At 35.2% G+C, this 21,205-nt stretch overlaps 1 protein-coding gene across 3 annotated transcripts in view; it reads left to right on the top strand.

Moving 5' to 3' along the window:
- The window catches only part of ARHGAP15 (Rho GTPase activating protein 15), a 622,754-nt gene that overhangs the window by 289,178 nt on the left and 312,371 nt on the right, over window positions 1–21,205 (top strand). The window lies entirely within an intron of this gene.

The following is a 21,205-nucleotide window of genomic DNA, read 5'->3' as shown; positions in this document are numbered from 1 at the left end:
GTATATATATATGTATATATATATGATGTATATATATATGTATATATATATATACACATCAATGTATATATATATATATATACATGTATATATATATACACATATATATATATTCCCCATATATATATGGGGAAATGATGTATATATATATATATATACATCAAAACATCATGTTATACACCGTAAACTTACACAACGTTATTTGTCAATTCTGCTCAATGTTATGTGGCAGCCTGGATAGGAGGGGAGTCTGGAGGAGAATGGATGCATGTATATGTATGGCTCAGTCGCTTTGCTGTGCACCTGAAACTATCACAGCACTGTTAATCAGCTATAGTCCAATATAAGATAGAAAGTTAAAGAAAAATCTCAATAAAGCTAGGTGAAAAAAAAATCTGGAAAAGAGGCCAGGAGTACACATTTTAAAAAAAAGAAAGAAAGAAAAGAAAGTGCCACATGTGCCACACACTTTTTGGTAATATTAATATGAACTTGCATTCTTATTTCCAACCTCATTGTTCCCTTAGTTTTGTATCTTGTAAATAGTCTATTGATATATTTCTGTTTTAAAAACTCAAACTAATAACCTCCATTCATTAATAGGAAAAGATAACCCATTCATATTTTTTCAGGTTAGTAAGGTATTTGATATTTCTGTGATTTTTATGTTATTATTTTTGGTGTTGGCTTTTGAGGGTTTGTTCGTTTTACCTGCAGGTTATTTCTTTTTCTTCAATTCGTTTTATCTCTAGGAAATTAAATTACTCTTTTTTGTTTATTTTTATCCATTTGGTGGAGTCAAGACCCTTAACATGCTTTTTCTCTCCCTACTGGAAAAGAACAAAAACCAAAAAAAGCAAAACCCTGGTATATTCTTCATATAGATATTGGGTTTTGTTGCTTTGATGAAAATATGCCAGGAAAGCAGAATTAATGCTTGTATTCAGTCTACCATCTTTATTAAATCTCTCAAATATTCTCTCCAATAACTTTGATCTCATCGTTCTTTTTTCATTCGTGTGTTTTCCTTCAGTATATCATTATACCTGTTCTACTTTTTGCTACTTTACTGTGGTTTAATTTCTCTAATAATTCTCACTGTAACACTCAATTCTTTTTATAAACCCTAAAAATTCTTACTTTATATTTTTGCTTACTCATCTTTTCTTTGACCATGTATGTTTATTCTTGTGTTATTCTTTCAATAGGTGCACGGTCCCATATCTTTTCCCTGAAGGTGTAGAATATTATGTGTGACATTTTCTCCTATTTCCTGGAATAGTTTTTCTTCTCATGTGGGTTTTTACTATGACTTCTGTTTATTTTTTATCTTTTTCCCCCCACTGTTTTCTGAGGAGGTGAGAACAAGAGTTGCCGTGTCTGTGCACTGGTTCCATATGGCATGCTCTCTGCTTATTAATCTTCTTAGTATGGAAATTATTGCATTTAAACCCAAAGTATTTAATCTGAAGAAAGCTGCACACTTCTTCCTGGGCAATCTCTCTCTTTCTCTTTCTCTTTCATTTTTAATCCACATGCTGACTTTTAGCACTTCCTTCTTTCTGTGTTCCTATTTCTTCCTTATGGAGAACTCTGGACAAGACTGGTAAAGTCTCTTCCAGCTTTAGGCTACATGTATCAGTTTGTGGCTGTTTTTGAGAACGTATTATTATGTTTTAAGAATTATTTAATTCCATCTAAAAGATGAGATTGGGTAAAGGATTGTCCAATACCTAATTTACTAGAACACTTCTCCCCTCAATTATGCTAATAGTCCTCAAATCTTTTTTGCCAAAGATAATTTTGAATACAGTAAAAACTCTGCAGACAATACATAGGCTTTTTAAATACATCAATATAACGTGTGTATTTAAGTGTCTCCATTGTGTAGATTGCTGGAAAGAAAAAGAAATGGCCTCTTTAAATACAAACGGTATTTGCACTATTTGAATAGAATTTGTATACAGGTATAAAAAAATCATATGTTAATTTTTATACGTTTGAAAACAGAAGACTTGATTACTGTAATAATGAAATAATGTTTCAGCCCTACAGAAAAAACATTTTTCATGCTGTTTGGGGAGGAAGAGTGGTGGCTTGAATCAATCATCGTTGTGAGATTTTTGTTTTAGTTGGGACTGGATAAAGGAGGAAGATACGTTTTTTCCTTTAAATCTTGGTTTGAAATATGTATTACATAAATATAAGATATTCTGATAATGACATTGTTTGATTATGAGGATTTGACACAAAAGACCCTTGTCTCTGACACTTTCATTTTTTCAGAATAAAATATTACTTGCTTATAAAAACCATTCAGGTGCCACCAACTTCTAGAAATTGCTTACTGTAAAGCGACTTCAGCTTCAGAGAATAGCTAACCTATGTAAAGCATGTTCTTTGAAGGTACAAGTCTAACACGTTGACACATATATCACACCCCCACACCTACCAATAGAAAAACAACAACAACAACAACCTCATTAAATTTAATGAGGCAAATGGTGCTACTTTTGATGGGACACTAATGAGAGAATCTTTTTTTCTTAACCAAATAGAGTCTTATTAATTTATGTCAGAAACAGAAGTGGAGACACAGTCATATTAGAAGTGTTAATTCCACAAGGGAATATCTCCAGTGGTCCTTTAACTGGGCTTAACCACTTATTTAATCAAACTTACTGAGCTTCATTTTAATGTTCCATGATTTAAGATCATTGCTGGATCACAGTATGTTTCTCAAAGACAAGAAATATATTTGTTCACCTGTATATCCCCTATTACAGAGAATGGTACTTCAGACATTACAAAGGCACCCGTTCTTCTTTTCTAGATCAAGAAATTCACTTTATTTTACTTTTATGGTTTTCACATGTAGAAAATAAATGAAACTGAGATACTGATTTTTTCAAATCCAACCAAAAATCATCCTGAAACTACTATTGCCATGCATATTTTTAGAAAGTAGTGTATAAAGTCTGAAAATCCATAGAATTTTAATTTAAATGCATTATAGAAACTTGCCATTTAAATTAAAAGTCATGGTGAATTCTCTTAAAATGGAATATTCTTTGTAACATGAAAATTTTCTACTTTATTATTTGTTTTGGTAAGTCTGAAGACACATTTGCTATTTCATCAATTACAGAATGGACACATGCACATAGACAAAAATTCATCTTTGGGACTAATGTAAAAATGTATTCATTGATCAATAGCAGTCTACATGATTGTCTATTATAATATGTCCTCTTCTATGTCAGCATTTTCTAATGTTCTGAATAGGTTACTAGTATTCTATCCTGGAGAGGGAAAACATGTGAAATGTGTGATTGAAGATTCAAAGAAGATTCAGTCTTCTTTGTGCCTAGTTATGGTGTGTGTGTGTGTGTATATATATATGCCAAACATTAGGGTGGGTACTGCTCTACAGCAGTTAACAAACAGAAAAATATTCCACTCTCGTGGAGTTAGCATTCTAGTTTGATGAGGCTAGAAATAGGCAAAACATTAAGATAAAACAAAATATATAGTATATTGATGTTGCTATGGCAACTAGAAAATTAAGGCAGAAAGAATAATTTAGAAATTTAAATAGCATGGCCAGAGAATGCCATAGTAAAGTGATTATGTGAGTCAAGTCTGAAGGAAGTAAGGGTTAATTAAGGTTAGGGTTAGGTTCTGTTGATGACTGATTTATATGATCATGATAACTTCAGTCACAGTGATAATGAATATGAGAATGTAGTAGGAAAGGCTATATTAATTGAAAACCTTTTAAAATGTATATTTTAAAGACCATGGCATAATTCATATTTTAAGAACCACAGCCTTTAATTCTGTATTTATTAAAATTAAAAGATAAGTATCTAGGACAATTATTAACTAGCTGTGTGAAGATGATAAATTAATCAATTTATTTTCTACCAAAAACAAACCAAAAAAACCACCAAGACTTCACATCACTGTATATGGACATTGTCTCCCTATTATAGTTATCACATTGATTACTTTATCTGTTTATCTCCTATTATCCTATGAATTTATTGAATATAAAGATACAGATTTATTGAATATATTGAACTTACTGAATTCATCTTTTCTTTGCACAAAGGCAGAGCAATGCATGGCACTCACTCATTATAATTGTTGAATACATTGATTGATCAAACAAATATTTATTGAGATACTATTTTAAAAACTGGAGATACACTGGTGACTAAGAAGAAAAATTTTCTGGAATCATGGAGTTTACATGTTAGTAAAAAGTAGTCAATAATCGAGTAAGTAAAAATATATAGTATGCCAATTAAAATATATCATGAGAAAAATAAAGTGGGAAAAGGGGATAGAGGGTGATAGAGAGTAGTAATAGGGTGTACTGTTTTGGGAAGGGTGATTAAGGAAGACTTCTGTGAGGTAGTGATATCGTAGCAGAACCAGGAGTGAAGGGCAGCATCTGAATAAAGAGCATTCTGGGAAGAGGGAATGAAAAGTCCAAAGGCTCAGTAGCAACAGCTAGAAAGCTAATGCAGCTGAATCAGAGTAGGAGGTGAAATGTGGGAGGAGAGAGGGTCAACACGATAGATGATGCTCAGATCACATAAACCTAGGAGACTGTGACAGAGTTTCAGCTTCAGTCATTAGGGTATTTTAAGCAGAGAAGTGATATGATCCTATTAGCAGTTTTTTCTTAATTACTCTGTCAGCTGTGTAATGGAATTGAGTGTAGAGGGTTAAGACCGGAAGCAAGGAGGCCACTTAGGAGGCTCTTGTCATATAGATAAGAGGTAGCTCCTGTTTTGGTCTAGAGTGACCAGAGGTGATTAGAGATGAAATAGAAATGGGTTAAATATGATAGTACAAAGGGAAATTCTTTGAAAACAACTTGTTGGACTTTTCAACACATGGTTTTAAGTAACTGTAATGATATTAAAAAGTGGCAGTATTTGAATTTTATCACTGACATGTTTGGTAAAAATTCCAGATACTGAAACAAAATATTAACTGGAATTTACTTCAAGGAATGGCTAATGTGGATGAATACTATCTTTTCATAAGTCTTTTATGGGCTTATGGGAATTCATTTTACCTAATAATATTAACTGGTGATTTATTACTGCTCCTTTAAATTCACATTGCCTTTTTTTCTGGGTGCTTCTGAGAATTTTCTCTTTCTCTTTAGATTGCAGCTGTATAATTATGATATAGTAAGGGTGATTTTCTTTACATTTATCCTGCTCAGGGTTTGTAGTGATTCTTGGATCTGTGGCTTGATGTATTTAAGCAGCTTTGGAAAATTCTCAGTCATTAGCTTTATTTATGTGTTCGTTTATTTATTTAAGTATAGTTTACTGGCAATAGTATATTAGTCTCAGGTGTACAACATAGTAATTCAATATTTGTATAGGTTATACTCCATTTAAAGTTATTATAACATATTGGCTATATTCCCTATGCTGTGTAATATATCCTTGTATCTTATTTATTTTATACAAAGTATTTTATACCCCTTTATCTCTTACTCCTATATTGCCCCTCTCCCTTCCCTCTTCCCAGTGGTAACCACTACTTGGTTCTCCATAACTGTGGGTCTGTTTCTGTTTTCTTTTATTCATTTGTTTGTTTTATCTTTTATATTCCACATATGTGATAACATACAGTATTTGTCCTTCTCTGTCTGACTTATTTCACTAAGCATAATACCCTCCAGGTCCATCCATGTTGTTGCAAATGGCAAAATTTTATTCTTTTTGACTCATTGTCTTTAAATATAGCTTCTTCCTATTCAATTTCTCCTCTCTTTTTGGATTCCAAGTATATATCTGTAGGACCTTATGTCTTTTTTTTATGACCTTTTCGGTATTTTCCATTATTTTGCTTTCTGTGCTTCAGTGTGCATATTTTATTCTGACTTAATATCAGTTCATTTTTCTCTGTATATTTTATCTGCTGGTAATCTATCTTAATTTCTTATTTTTATATCTTATATATCTTAATTATGTTTTCAGTTCTAAAATTCATATCATTCTATTGATCATTTCCAGGTCTCTGCTAAGACTTTTAGTTTGTAAATTATTTTTGAATATATTATATAATGTCATAGAACTGGATTATCTAAATTTATTGTAGGTCTATTTTCATCACTTTTTCTATTTGTTGTAAATCATTTATCTATAGCAAACCTGTTTTTTAAATCAGGCGCAGGACATTGTTTTGAAAAATTGTAGAGATAATTTAAGCATCTAGATGATGCCATTTTCTTTCACAGGGAACTTATTTTTTATTTATGGCAGGAGCTTTAGGCTAGGAGATCACCTTAATCCAAGCAGGGATTAAATTAACTCAATATTGGCTTTCTACATTTGTGAAGGCTAGTAGATTCCAAGTTCATTTTAATGCTTAAGGCACAATCCTTCAGGGTCCCAACTGAAAGCCTCAGGTCCTTTCCATCCTGGTAGAACTTAAACTCTACTTTTGTTTCTCAAGCTCTGTGAGACTACCATAAACTCTGATGAGCTTCTCAACCTATCACCCATAGCTTTAATTGGAGAATGTCTGAGGGGAAGAAGCAAGACCAAATTCTGAGCTCACTTCTCTGGGCTTCTATTCTTTTCAAGATCTTAGTTTATAAGTTTTCTGTGCCTTGTTGGCTCTTCTGTGTCTTCAAAGAGAAGTGTTATTTGTGTGTGTGTGTGTCTGGTTCTCTGGTAAATGTTGATCTGAAGCCAGTCAGCCTTTGTCTGAAACTTGTTTAATGAAAAAAAAATAATGGTAGAATACAAAGCAGTTTTTTTAGGGGAATATTTATTATCCTAATGCATATATTTAGAAATAAAAATAAAAGTAAATAATAAAACAAAATTTAAAAAGATTAAAGTTATAAAAAATCAAAATAACCCCAAAGAAAATGTAATTTAGAACTTAATTAAGATTAAAAACAAAAAGTAATGATGGAATAAACCACGAATAAAACATACTTTATCAATAAAACTAAAAGCTGATCCCTTAAAAAGACACAACAATAAATTTGAACAATAAAAGACAATTATAAGCAAAAAAGAGAAAAGACATTATGTTAGAAATAAGAAAATGACTACAAATGAGAAGTGATTTACAAGAAAATTTCCATAAAACTTGGTTAATACTCTGAAAACCTGGATAAAATGGATTATTTTTTAGGAAAATTTAAACCTACAAGCTTAACTCAAGAAACGGAAAAGCTGAATAGAAAAATTATCCTAGAAAAATTTTTAGAAGTAATAAAATATCTACATCTGAAAAGGCATCAAGAACAAACACTTTTTATAGATGCATTTCACCAGAACTTCACAGATCAAGCAATCCCCATGTTACATAAACTTTTTCACATAGAAATATGGAAAGCTTCCCAATTTATGAGACTCGCATAACGTGAAAATAAAATCAAACAGGCAGAGCTCCAAAAAAGAAACTAACTGAAGGACAATCATAATGATGAATAAGGTGCTAAGACCTCTAAATATAATATCTATATATAATATTAGCAAACAAATCTTAGTAACCAAATGAAATACTTATCCCAAGAGTGGATATCTCCAACATGAGGAATTCTGTTTTTGTACATTCTTACTGTAACTTACTAAAAAGAAAAAACTATATAATATCTCCGATATTAAAAAAATCCTTTTGATAAAATTCAGTACCTGCCTAAAAAAATGGTGTGCCAGCAATAGAAATAAATTTCTTTGGCAAAAAAAAAAAAAGACATATATGAACATATAAAATTAAAACCTCTGTGGGAATAAAGATACTATGAGTAAAGTAAAAAAATAATATGACAGATAAATATTTTTGCAAGGACAAATATAGAGAGAACACCTCTAAATGAATAAGAAATAAAGAAACATGCCAACAGATAGCTGAGAAGAAAAATTGTAAAAAAAAAAAAAAAGCAATTAATTAAAATTTTTTAATAAGCTTATGGAAAAAAATGTTTAACTTCACCGAGCATCAGAGAATTGCAGCCTTCAATGGGATACCATTTTCACTCATCAGATTGATAAATATTTAAAAGATTGATAATGTTTAGTTTTGAAAGAATGTTGGGAAAAGCATTCTCATTCACTGTTGGTGTAATTGCAATTTTAGAGAAGAAATGGGCAGAATTTATTAAAATTAAATGTGTAGGGCTTCCCTGGTGGCGCAGTGGTTGAGAGTCCGCCTGCCGATGCAGGGGACGCGGGTTCGTGCCCCGGTCCGGGAGGATCCCACGTGCCGCGGAGCAGCTGGGCCCATGAGCTGTGGCTGCTGGGCCTGTGCGTCCGGAGCCTGTGCTCCGCAACGGGAGAGGCCACAACAGTGATAGGCCCGCGTACCGCAAAAAAAAAAAAAAAAAAAAAAATTACATGTCTATTACTTTTGATCCTGCTCTTCCACTTTTAAGAATCTATCAAACATTTGCACGTACATAATTGGTATATGTACAAGGGGTTGGTTGTAACCTTGGCTTTTTGTAATAGAGAATAATTTTATTAAATATCCCTTTATAGGAAGGTATTAAATAAATTCAGGTACACTGGGAAAGGTGTATGGGAAAACTAGGCAGTGGTTAGAAAGAATGGTATGCTAATGTGGGAATCACTCTTTATCTGTTCGTATCAGGAAAAGAAATGGCAGGAATGGCTAGAGTGAGAGAAGAATTTGGCTCAAAAGGGAACATTTCAATGTTGTTTAGGGGAGTAGCAAAGCAGACTGAGAAGGAGTCAAAGAATTAGAAGAAAGCCAGGAAAAGAGATTATTCATGATAGAGGGTTAACTTGCTTATAGCTTCTGAGATATCAAATATGAGGGAGATAAAAAAAAATATGAGGGAGATAATTGTAATGGGGTCAAAAATCACTTTCTATAAAGCAAATATTCTTTAAAAGAGTATTCACTCAATAATTTAATTCTTAATTCATTTTGATCCAGGTCCGCCATTTCCTTGGGAGGGTTGTGGGTTGTTAATTAAAACAAAACAACAAAAACAAAAGTACTTACACTTGACCATTTCAGTCAACTTAGTCTTCTGAGATATAACGTCTTCCTTAGTCTGCCCTCCCAGGTCTCCTTCCCAAGATGGTATCTGGGTAAAATGAGAAGCTTACTGGCCTCACGGCAAATGGCAAATAAGAGAATGGTCTCTAGATTCATTGTTTTTCATATATTCATTCGATAAATACTTACTGAGTATCTATTATGTGCCAAGCTTTATTTGAGATCCTGGGGACACTGCAGTGAATAAAGAGGCAAAAATCCCTGCCCTCATGGAGTTTACATCCTAAGGAGAGGCCTTTCTGGTCTCCACTTTGTGGTTGGTCTAGTCTGTGCCCTGCTGTTCTCTGTCCTCTGCTCTTCCATTACACCTGCCTGGTTTTTGTTCTTAACTGTTTATTTGCTTTGTTTTGTGGCTGGCGTTAAGCTGCCCCACCCCCAAATTTTGTGATTTTTACTGTTTGCTTCAACTCTGAGATCGCTTCTTCCTTCAGCCTCTTTGTCCTGGCCTCAGGATGGAGATTTTAGCACATCTGTGTCTGCCCTCAGGGGCACAGGGACACAAGGGGTCTCCTCAAAGCTGTGTATAAACTGTGAGGATGAGGTGTTGCTCCTGGGCCTGGTTAACACTGCTCCTGCCCTGCAGCCTTGCCTGCCACTTCTCCCCCAAGCCCCAGCCACCACACACTTGAAACCTAGCCCCAGACAAGGGTTTTCCCTCCACATATCTTCCCCGCTCTAACCCATCTATAGACAGCGATCCAAACCCACTCATTCCCTTCTCAGGAGCCCCGAAGTCAAATTCACGCTAATTGTGATTCTGCAAAGTCTCCATAGTTGAGGCGTTCCTTTTATTGTTTGCTTGTTTGAAACTGCTGTGGTGGTGACACTGCCTTTGAAAAATTTAGGATAAGTGGTAGTGGAAGAGTGTGGTACCTGAGTAAGCAAAAGAAATAGAGACTGGGACTCCAGAGTCTTCAGTCAGGTGTCTTTATAACTTCTTATACAGGAATTGATTCCTGCAGCCCACAGAGTTATGATCATTAATTCTGTCATATTCTTCAGTTGCAGTTTAGAAATTATCAGTCCACAATCCTCCTACAGGGGACACACGGTTTTGAGGGCATTAGCTTACTGTGGCCCCCTTTGCCTGGCAAAGCAATAAAGCTATTCTCTTCTACTTCACACCTCCCTCCCCCCGCCAAAAAAATCCTCATACATGTGGATTGTGGAGGTACTCCACACATGTTTATGCATATATGTAAATAGATATGCAAAGTTTCCCCTTCTTCCTCCCCATTTATTTGAAGTGAACTTGTCCTCTTTCACAAAATAGGCTAGGAACATTTAGGGGAGGGGAGATAGGGTAGTGGTTGCAAAGATATCTTGTTCTTTACTTGTTTGTACATATCATGGGTAATTGTATTAATAGTTAAGACTCTTTGCCAGGCACTTTGTCATGGGATTTTCATGGATTACACTTAATTGTCACCACAGTCCTATGAGGTAGCTCCTCTTTTTATCCCCATTTTAAAGGTGAGACTGAAGCACAGTGTGGTGAAGTGACATGGGCAGGACTCAAGCCTGTGTGAGGCAAGCCTAAATCTGCCCAGAGTGGTACCTGTAAAGCTCACGTGTTTGAACTTGAGCTATACTGTCTCACGCTATCTTTCATGTCCCGCACATTTGTACTCGAAATTATAGGCTCTCATTTTGTTAGATATTATGAAGATGTGAAAGAAATTAAAGCCATACTCCAAGTTTTTGAAAATGGAATATGATACATCCAAATGATGAAATATTACACAATTACCAAAAGGTTGCATCTGAAGAATTTACAGTAACTTGGGAAATCGATTTTTGGAAAATGGTAAAGATGTGGGTCTAAAATTAGATGAATGTTTTTGCAGCTGCTGATGTGGAGGGGTTTTAACTGCCTTGATCAAGAAAAGGAAACTCAGACCAATAGAAACAGTACATTTTGGGTATCAGTAGTTCTATTTTTTATTATCATAAAATGAGCATGTCTTTGGATTAGATTACTCTAGTAGCACCTGTTAGCTTAGAGTCATTTATAGGGACAATGCCCTGTAGGAAATGCTTACACAAGCCAGATGATAAGAACAGGGAAATGAATGTTCTGGGCTTCTTGGGGTCATTACCACAAAGATCGCTGACCTTGTGCTAAACACTGCTGTAGAAAAAGCACTCCCCATCTATTTATTCTGAGCCTCTTCTTTCTTTGGAGTCATAGTTATGTTTGCCCTCAAGTTTCTCTCTATTCTTCTATCAAAATTCTTTTCAAATACTGAGAACTGAGTGTGTTTATATGAGTAAAACAAAAAATCTGTTAAGAGATACAAACAAAATCTTAAGATAGACATACTTTGTTTCTGAGGAGGAAGTCTTACCATTTGCAAATTTTTCATTTTGCAAATTAATATACAACCCTATCAAAATCCCAATGGGAGATTCTGGGAGAAGAAAAAAAATTTTTTAATTTGTTTAAAAGGTTTAGAGTCAAGATGGTTCCAAGAAAATCATAAAAGGAATAACAGAGGGGAAACATGCCATGTGAAGTACAGGAAAAAATCTAAAATAAGAATAATTAGAGGTTGAAATAGCATGAATCCAGAGAGAAGTCACACAACTGTGTAGACAGCCCACAAAAAGACCATGGCATCTATACAATAACAGGAGAATCGCAAACCAATAGGGAGAGGAAAGATTAATCAATAAATGGTGCTAGATAACACATTATTTGGAATAAAGTTTTAATAATGATTCTCATATACCCATAAAACAAATCTAAGAGGAATTAAGTATACACAAGTTTAACAAAATCATAAAAAATAGTGGAAAATATATGAGTCAAAAATCTGACATCTGGATGAGTAAGGGATTTCTAAGAATTAAAATATTAATTAGAAAAATCACCAAGGAACAATATACAACTTTTATAATGTAAAATTAAAACTTACACTTTTATATATAAATAAATTAATTAGAAGTACCATTCAAAATAAATTAGGGAGAGTATTTGTAGCAATTATGGCCAAGCTTTAACAAACTTTAATTCAAGTTCTCTTTCAAATAAATCTTAAAAGTATAATTGAAAAATGTAAAAGGATACTAGCAACAAATTTTTAATAAATGACTACTGATAAGAGAAATGCAAACTTAACAAAAAATATATTTTTGTATTTACAGAATTTGCTAACCATACAATAAGGTAAAGTATGAATTGAAATGGTCCCACTTCTAAATTTTAGTGAGATAATACAACTTAGAATAATGTTTCTAGAAAGTAATTAGGAATGTATTTCAGCAGCCTTCCAAAATTATATTATTTGATGTAGCAAATCTCTCTCTAGGAGTCTCTTCTAAGAAAAACAAACCAGAAATTTGAAAAAAAAAACATGTTTATGCAACATGGCCTCATTTGTCATGACAAAAAATGGAAACAACTAAATTATGGAAAAACAGGAAAACTTAAATATATTATGATAAATCTCTATGACAGAATGCTATGAAGTCATTAAACCGATGCTCTCAAAGAATGTCATAGAAAAACCCTTATAATATAATGTTAAAAAATTAAGATATAATACTGTATATTTAATTCAACCTATTATATATACATATTTTATATATATATATATGCATTAAAAAATCTGAAAAGAAATACATTAAGTATTAAGAGGGCTGTCTTTGAGTAGTGTGATTAGAGGTGGGTTTTAATTTTCATTTTACTTATTTCTGATATTGCTTGTTTTTAAAGTGTTTATATGCTATATTTATAATCAGAAATCATTTGTTTTAATATATTTTCTCAGGAAAAGTAATATACTGATATCTGAACAATTATATAAAAAGATAATCTCTCCATTTAATTGTTTAAAAAGCTTCATCTAAAGTAATAACCTGATCATTAATATTCCAGTCCTGATACAGCAGGTTTAGGGAATTTGTCATCCAAAGAGGCTTCTTCTTAACACTCCTGGAATCACACTACATGGCAATTGACAATACTGCCAATATAAGTTTTAAGGTCAGGTCAGCATATGGATACTGAAGTCTCATGTATGGGAAATGCAGTTCATCAACTTATAAGGAGATTGCCAAACTTCCTCAAATGTAGTGGCAGTTTTAAAAGATAGTCATGATAATGAATTACATAGAAGAAAGTTTGCTCAGTTTTTGAGCTTGAGAATTTTGGAAAAGAATGTCATGGGGAGAGAATGGAACACAGAAAAAGGAAAAGTGTGGTCTCAGAGCAGCAATCACTTGGAGTTACAGTCTTGTTAGAGATGGCGTAGAACAATCAGTATACCTGGGGGAAGATTTACTGGCTATCTGAGATATACCAGCTCCATTTTGTCAGCCTTCTGCTGTCGTATTGTCTGGCTTACATTACAAGAACACTCGGAGCCTAAGTCTCTGGTAATTTTGGTGCATAAAGGATGAGTACGTTTCACCACCTTTAGTTATCATAGTGGCAAGTGTTCTCTGAAAACCTTGATGTAGTCCGAGCCTCTGCCGAAATTTACCAAAAAGTCTTTGGAGTTTGCTTTCGAATCTTACCATCGTGGGCCCTTTGAGAGCACTGACTTTCTGTGATTTTCCTCAAGATAGCATATCAGGTATCTGCCTGACATCATGGGAGCATAAGGGCATCTGTTGATGGCAAGGAGAAGACCATGGAGTCATATTATCTGATAATGTTTATTCCACATCTGTGATTTGTGTCCTACAAGGCTCTTGGGGCTTAAACCACATGTGCTGTATTTGCATTAATGGGAACTTGAGAAGGAGAGTCCATAACACTATTAAAATGTTTAGCTTTCACTCTCCCATCACACAGACACATGCTAATAACTACTCCCAGACCTTGTATCATGGTGCTGCAGGATGAACGTGGAGTGCGCTCATTGTTTCGATATAAGGGCCTTAAAAACAAATAGCTACCATATCTGCCTCTGATAGCTTGCCAGGCTTTTAACTTCTTTGGTTTTTCCCTCTTCAGATCATGGTGAGGTATCTCAAATGTATTCCAAACAGCACATTACCGTCAAGTCTTTGTTTCTTCTTTTATGAAGAAACTAGTGCTTTAAGGTATATTTAGAAAAGACAGGGTTTAAGCCAAATTCCAAAGAGCCACATCCTAATTCTACTTTCAAAAGGCAGGAAATGATTTATCAGAGCAGAATCCCCCCTGCAGGGTTATTGATCAACCAGGCCTAATTGTCAAAAATGTGACAAATATTCTGGAGTCTTTCTGTAGGGTTAAATATCCAACTGTTAAATTATATTTGGAAACATTTTGAAGCATCTTATAAACCAGAAGAAAGAGAGAGAAAGCCAAGAAGCAGGACTTGAAGACTGGATTCTTCATTACTCCCTAAGCCAGTGTTTTTCAAATAGCATTCAAGACCCTTTAGTGGATCACGAAATCAATTTAGTGAGTTGGGACTATATTTTTTAATGAAATCAATTAAAGAAAGAATAGGGCAGAATAAAAATATCAGACTACATTACATATAGTAAGGGTAACTATTATTTTATGAAACTTCTGTTTCAATTATATAAGCTGTGCATATATTCACAAACATATACACAAACATATGTACACAGTATATATATTGAATATTATATACAGAAAATGGATGGCTAGATAGATAGGTAGAATTGTGTGTCTGCATCTAAGAAAGAGAAAAAGAGAGAGAGTGAGTGAAGGAAGAGGTACCAGTTGCCAATGTAAAATATATATCTTACCATGGATCATGGCCAGAAAAGTTTGAAAGCCATGACCAGACTATACCTCCTGGGCAGTGGCTTCTTTTAACTTTGGAATAAATTCTCCCCCTCAATTCCTCCCTCATCAGCTTTCAGATAAATTCACAAGCTACTTATAAATGTAAATCTCAAACATTTTTAGAAAACTTTGTGGATGAAACTCAGTAAGATGTAAATCTAATGCCATGAGCCATTCATCAAGAGTAGCAAATTACAAGCCAGACAGATAGTGGTTCCAATGATGGGAAAGTGTTCTTTATGTCCCACTCCTCAGGATCCTAGAAAATGATAAATCTCACAATAGTTCATAGTGAGCCACAAAAATTGAGGGAGGAACTCACTGTATTGATGATACTTATAATATCATTCAGGGATAGGGACTGTTTCTTAGGTTTAGGAGTAATCTGGTTGATGGCAATAGAACCATCTTGATGAAGCCAGCAAAAAACTATAGTTGAGACAGGTGCTAGGGAAAAGTTTGAGATGATAATATTGGAAGGAAGTGTGTCTGCTGGACATAATACAGAACCAAAAACGAAGATAACAGAATACAGTCCAAGCTGTTAGAGTCAGAGTGTGAGTTCCAACTTGAAATAAAAAGAATATTTAAAAGGCCAATTGAATAATCAATGAATACCCAGAAATGGCTCATTTTTGGGTACTCATATGACCATCTGCCTTGAATGCAAGTAAGGACTATTGTTTGATTACACGTCTACTAATTTAGGTGGATGAGACAGATGGAAGGTGGAGTTAAGGAAGGGGGTGGGCAGTGAGGATCAAGGAGATGCTCAGCCGAGCCCCAGTTCCTGAAAGGGATACTAGCAAAAAGCACTCCTGCCACCTGAGAGGATCTGGTGCACAATGTAAGCCATCAGAATAGGGAATCAGAAGCCAAGAAACAAGGGTAAAGCTACAGAACTGAGTTTCAGCAAAGACAGGATATTGAGAACTGGGTGCATTCTAAACTGTCAGGGTCTGAGATCATGTCAAGCCACCTAGGAGTGAGCTCAAGGTCTGAATTCAATGCCAAGCATCTCAAAAGCCTAGCATCTAAAATCACAGGCAGAGAAACAGACTACTTGAGCTCTTTGGAAAGGAGGGACAAAAGACTGAAAACCAACAAGAGCCTTGGAAAGTCCAGGAGACCATGGAAGAGGCACTGTACACCTTTCAGAAGAGCTACATTGTCACAAACGTAGAAGGCAGTGCCATGCTAATAGGGAAGTTGCAATACAGATCCAGCTTTAAGATGCCCCCACTCCTCTGACACTATGGTATGGCTCTACTGATATATCTGCTCAGGAATCTAGTGCTGTTTTCCTCTTGCCTAATATATCAAATCAAACTTACGTTTTCTAAATTTTAAGGCCTTTTGTTATCTGAATATCACAACTCTACAGTAGTAACCTAACTCAACTGAGCCATCATTCATTCCATAACCCTTCTGAGGGCCCATGGTGCTTGGCTGTGTGCTTGGGACACATGGTCTTTGTCATCAGTCAGTTTAAAGTGTAGCAAGGGTGAAACAAGAAATTAGATACTTACAGTAGTGAGATGAACTCAATGGTGGAGTAAATACAGGCTACTGAAGGGACACTTCCGTTTTGACCTCCATAGATTAGAAGAGCCTTTCCTAAATAGGTGATGTCTGAGTAGTTTCCTGAATAAAGAGGAGGAGTTTGCAAAAATCCAAGAGACAATCAATGACTCAGTCAATCAAATAATAACAACCACAATAGTTTCAAGGACTTACTATGTGACAGATACTATGCTAAATTATTTTCCTGAATTATATTTTATATACCCTGCACACTGGTCCTATGAGGTAAGTATTATTATTTTCCTCAGCTTATAGGTGAGGATATGGAAACACAAAGATTCTACTATAAGTAACTTGCTCAAAGTTATGCAGTTAACATATAGAGGACTTGAAGAGAAAGGTTAGAGACAGAAAGAGAAATCATGAAGTGCTTGGTAATCCATATTAAAGAATTTGGGTTTTATCTTGAGGACAATATGGATCCAGTCAGTGACTCTTAAATGACAGGTGACCAACATGGGTTTGGATGGATCATCTGTCTATAGTCGGGAGTGGTAGGCGCCAACACAGAGTAACTTCCAAACCATGTGTGGAACTCGGTAAACAAGGAGATTCCTAATCCCTACTCCAAGGGTCTGATCCTTAGGTCCCTGTGAGCATGAGAATCAATACTTCTTATAAAGACCTTGAAGGACAATTCTGATATCAGCCAAATTAGGAATTCGCTAATGGGTAGATGTAGAGATTGGATTGTAGCAACACAAATCAGCAGTAGGGAGATCAGACAGGGAATAACAGTGGCTTGAATTAAAATAGATATCAAGAAAGATGTCTGAAATAGAGATAGTAATTAAGGATTCATTAGTTTATAATTCTGATTTAAACAAACAACAAAGTGGGTAATGTCATTCAGGAGTATGTCCCTAATTGAGAAGAATCATGGCTTATGAGAGAATGCTGATAAAACACCTCCATTTAAAGGATGAGTGAAGGGAGAATAGCCCACAAAGAGGACTTAGAAATAGACTCTTAATGTCCTCTAGAGATGCCATCTTCTATCCTGCCTCTAAGCCATTATACATTCTGCTCCTGTCACCTGTGTTATTCTCTTCCCCCTCCTTTTCTTTTACTAAATCTCATCTGTCCTTGTAAGGACCTTCTCCAACATTCTTCCCTGAAATGCAAGTTTACCCTTAGAGAAACTTTGGTTTGTTCCTTAAAAGTTAGTACATATGTCCCATCTTGGATCATGATTAATTATTGCTTTCTAGTTGTTTTTCCGTGTCACCCTAGATTATAAGCTTGTTAAGAGCAAGGATCACTGTTAACTTTTTTTTGGAATACCTCATCATTCCTAGAATTGAACGCTAATAGGTGTTCACTAGGCATCTAATGATCAGTGGTTGCTGAATGGCTCTCCAGTGTTGTATGTGATGAATAGTGATCTATATGTCCCAATATACACAAAGTACATTGACCTGTTGTCCTGGTGCAATTACTAGTAGTGCTTCTTTTGCCTTCAAAATTGTCACAGTTTAGGCAATAAATTATATGGTCACTCTACTGATAATGCAATCTATATTTTTTTAAAAATCTAGCATTTTAAAATGGTGCTATTTCTAACACAAATATAGTTTTGTTTTGGAAATTAAGGAGTGTTAAAGTTTTTCTGTACACATGTAGCATAAGTAATATGTCATTCCAGATGTCAGATGTCCCCATTACTGGCCTGTTTTTCAGTTGACAGATGTCATTGTCTATTATAAAGTCATGAGTGGTTTATTTTTTAAAAAGTGACATCAAATGATATATCTACTATTGTATTATATACACATTATGCCACTAAATTATAGTTTTAGAAATGTCAGATACTTCTACATGTTTGTTTAAAGAGAACCCTTTTGAATAAACAGTGATTTTCTCCCAAAAGCAGAATTATCACTTTTGCTCATTTTCAGGGAAAGTTTCATCATTTTCAACTTATTTAAACGTATAATTCATGGGGAAAGAGAAATTTCTTCTCATTCATGAACTTCCTAATTACACATATGCTTAGTCTGTTATCCTTAGTGAATAATGATGCTGTTTTATAAAGGCCAAAATCTAGATTGTCAAGCTCTTGGTTAAATACAATTTCAAAATTTTCAGAAACCAAAAGTAAGGTTTTGCTATAGTATTAACTTTACTTCTTGGATTAGGAAGTTTCGATTCCAGACAATAAAAATTCACTAGTTGATCCCCAAATCCTCACTGAGTATTTGTCATTCTGCCCAGACCATGTAGTGTGACATCAGAGAAGGAAATAGATACCCTTCGTTCTTGTGATCTACACATTCTCCCAGAGTAATTCTCAGTTCCCTCATTTCCCAGGTTGAAGTGGCATTAATTCTGTGAGAATAGTTCATCTGTGCCTGGGTAATCGGTGTTTACTAGAACAGCACAGAGGCGCTCTGTTTATGTCTGACAAAGTAGTTATAAATCACATTTCTTCAGATCATAAATACACATTTATCTTTAGAATATATCACCAACTGAGTCATTTTGATGTAAATATTGCACCTCTTAAATATAATGATGATAATCGAGGCTGTGAATCTACAGATTTGTGCAAGTGCTCCCTTTTTGATAACTGAAAATATTTAAATCGCAGAAGTTTTAACATCCTATGAGAAGTGGCAGACAGAGTGGGACCTACCAAAGTTGCAACTATTTTCTCTGAGTTATGAATAAGGCAGTCTCACTGGCTTCTGCAAGGAAATCACAGTACGTTTTCTAAGTTGGTAGGCTTTTGTTGTGCTGGGAGCAGCGGCCCGGAAATGACTGACTCAGAGGGAGTCCTCAGCTCCTTCCCTTCTTTTAGTTCTGGCATCACATAGAAAGGGCTCTATGGCAAAGCGTTATAAACAAAACAAAGTGAGCAATAGTCTGCAAATTTTCTCATTCAGTCAAAAGACCTGTGGGAACCATCCAGCTTTCTCAGACTGGTAAAGAGTCCATCTTTAGAGAGGTCCCCAAGATGATGGAGAATCAACATTGTGATGGCATTGCCATCTCTCTCTTGTTGGCATCCTTGTCTGGAAACTGTCTCAGTTGGCTGTAATTTTACTTGAAGATTAAAGCACAGATTTTTATATGTATCTTCTGTTCTCTGAATGTAAAAAATATAAAATACACCTACATTCATTTCTCACTGGCAGTTTTGTAATTCAGCAGATTTCTGTTTTTCATTGAAACCTGGAGTTGAATTATCTTGAGCCGGAAGGCATTCAAGGTGCTGTTTTTTGCTCAGCTATATTTTTCTATAAGCACCTAGTTGTTTCAAAAAGTGATGTACAGTATGCAAAAACCTGAATCTACTGCAAAATAAGTCTGTACAGCACTCACGTTAACAGGTGTTCTCATTAATGTAAGTAGACATGGAACAATTCTTGAATGTTTTATAAATACTCATAATCATGGCCAAATATGTTACAATAGCATAAAGATACATACTTCAACATCTTTCATCCTTGTTGTGCAATGTCAGCACTTATTAACAGAAGACATGTGTGAGTAATAAACTAGGGGCAACAATACCTATTTCTACTTAAGTCACTGTATCTTAAATTAACTAATACTTCTAAATAAAAAGTTTGCTTGTTTATTAATGTTGATAATGCTTTACTGAACATAATGGCTGCAACATTGATGGACCAGCAATGAGCACTTTTGCATCACTGAGGTTCTCTAAAGGCTTGACCCATTAACCTTAGGATTAACTCTCGAAAATCTTCAACTGTATCCAGTTTTGAGTATTGTCAACGCTCAATTAGAAAGATCCACACATAGGGCGAGATTCTTGAATGATCTAGTATAGATTACCCCTGCAAAACACATGCTTTGGAATATAATCAAGAACATTCTATTCTAGCAATATGCATTGAAATACAGACCCACTTTTGGTGCTTCCTGAGTCCCTCCACGTTTAGTCCTATTGTCTGACGTCTAGGGCTTATTGACTGATGGGAAAACATAGTTTCAGATTGTTGTTCCCAGTCTTCAAAATGGATTGCCTACTCTACTCTGATAAAAAGTGTTATCAGGGCGCTTCCCTGGTGGCGCAGTGGTTGAGAGTCCGCCTGCCGATGCAGGCCACACGGGTTCGTGCCCCGGTCCGGGAAGATCCCACGTGCCGCGGAGCGGCTTGGCCCGTGAGCCATGGCCGCTGAGCCTGCGCGTCCGGAGCCCGTGCTCCGTGACCGGAGGGGCCACAGCAGTGAGAGGCCCGCGTACCGCCAAAAAAAACAAGTGTTATTAGTAGATATCCAAATAAACTACTTACGTTGCCTGACAGTACACAATGGTATTTTAACTTTCAAAATTCTATTACAATGGAGGATGAGTTAAATACTGTATGCTATGGCATATCAAACAATAGGATGTAATGCATTCAGTGAAACGTATAAGGTAGATATAGCTCACCTATATATTACTTACTTAGTGCCCCTTAGGTGTGGGTTGTGCAGCCATATACTGGATAGACAATTGCCCTTGGCTTCAGAGTAATTATAGTGTAGTGGGGGGAATAGAGAAATCAATAGGGAACTGCAATGGAGAGCAGTATGTCCTATGATGAAATAGAAGCAGGATATCACAGAAGCACTTAGGAGGAACATCTATTTCAGAGAACGCTTTCCTGAAAAGCTGACATCTAAATTGATTTGAATAATATCATAGAGGAAGGCACAAGGTTCTGCACAAGGGAAACAACCTACTCTGAGGGAAGAAATAAGAATTAGTATGGGACAGCTGGACAAAAAAAAAAAAAGAAAAAAATCAATATGGCTGGATTGTAGAGGTGCAGAGGAAAAT

The sequence above is a fragment of the Aethalodelphis obliquidens genome, unplaced genomic scaffold (assembly GCF_003676395.1).
Source record: "Aethalodelphis obliquidens isolate GAN/ISIS:26980383/991018 unplaced genomic scaffold, ASM367639v1 scaffold2, whole genome shotgun sequence".
NCBI lineage: Eukaryota > Metazoa > Chordata > Mammalia > Artiodactyla > Delphinidae > Aethalodelphis > Aethalodelphis obliquidens.
The sequence above is the reverse complement of the archived record's forward strand: the minus strand, read 5'-3'. Positions and strand labels throughout refer to the sequence as shown.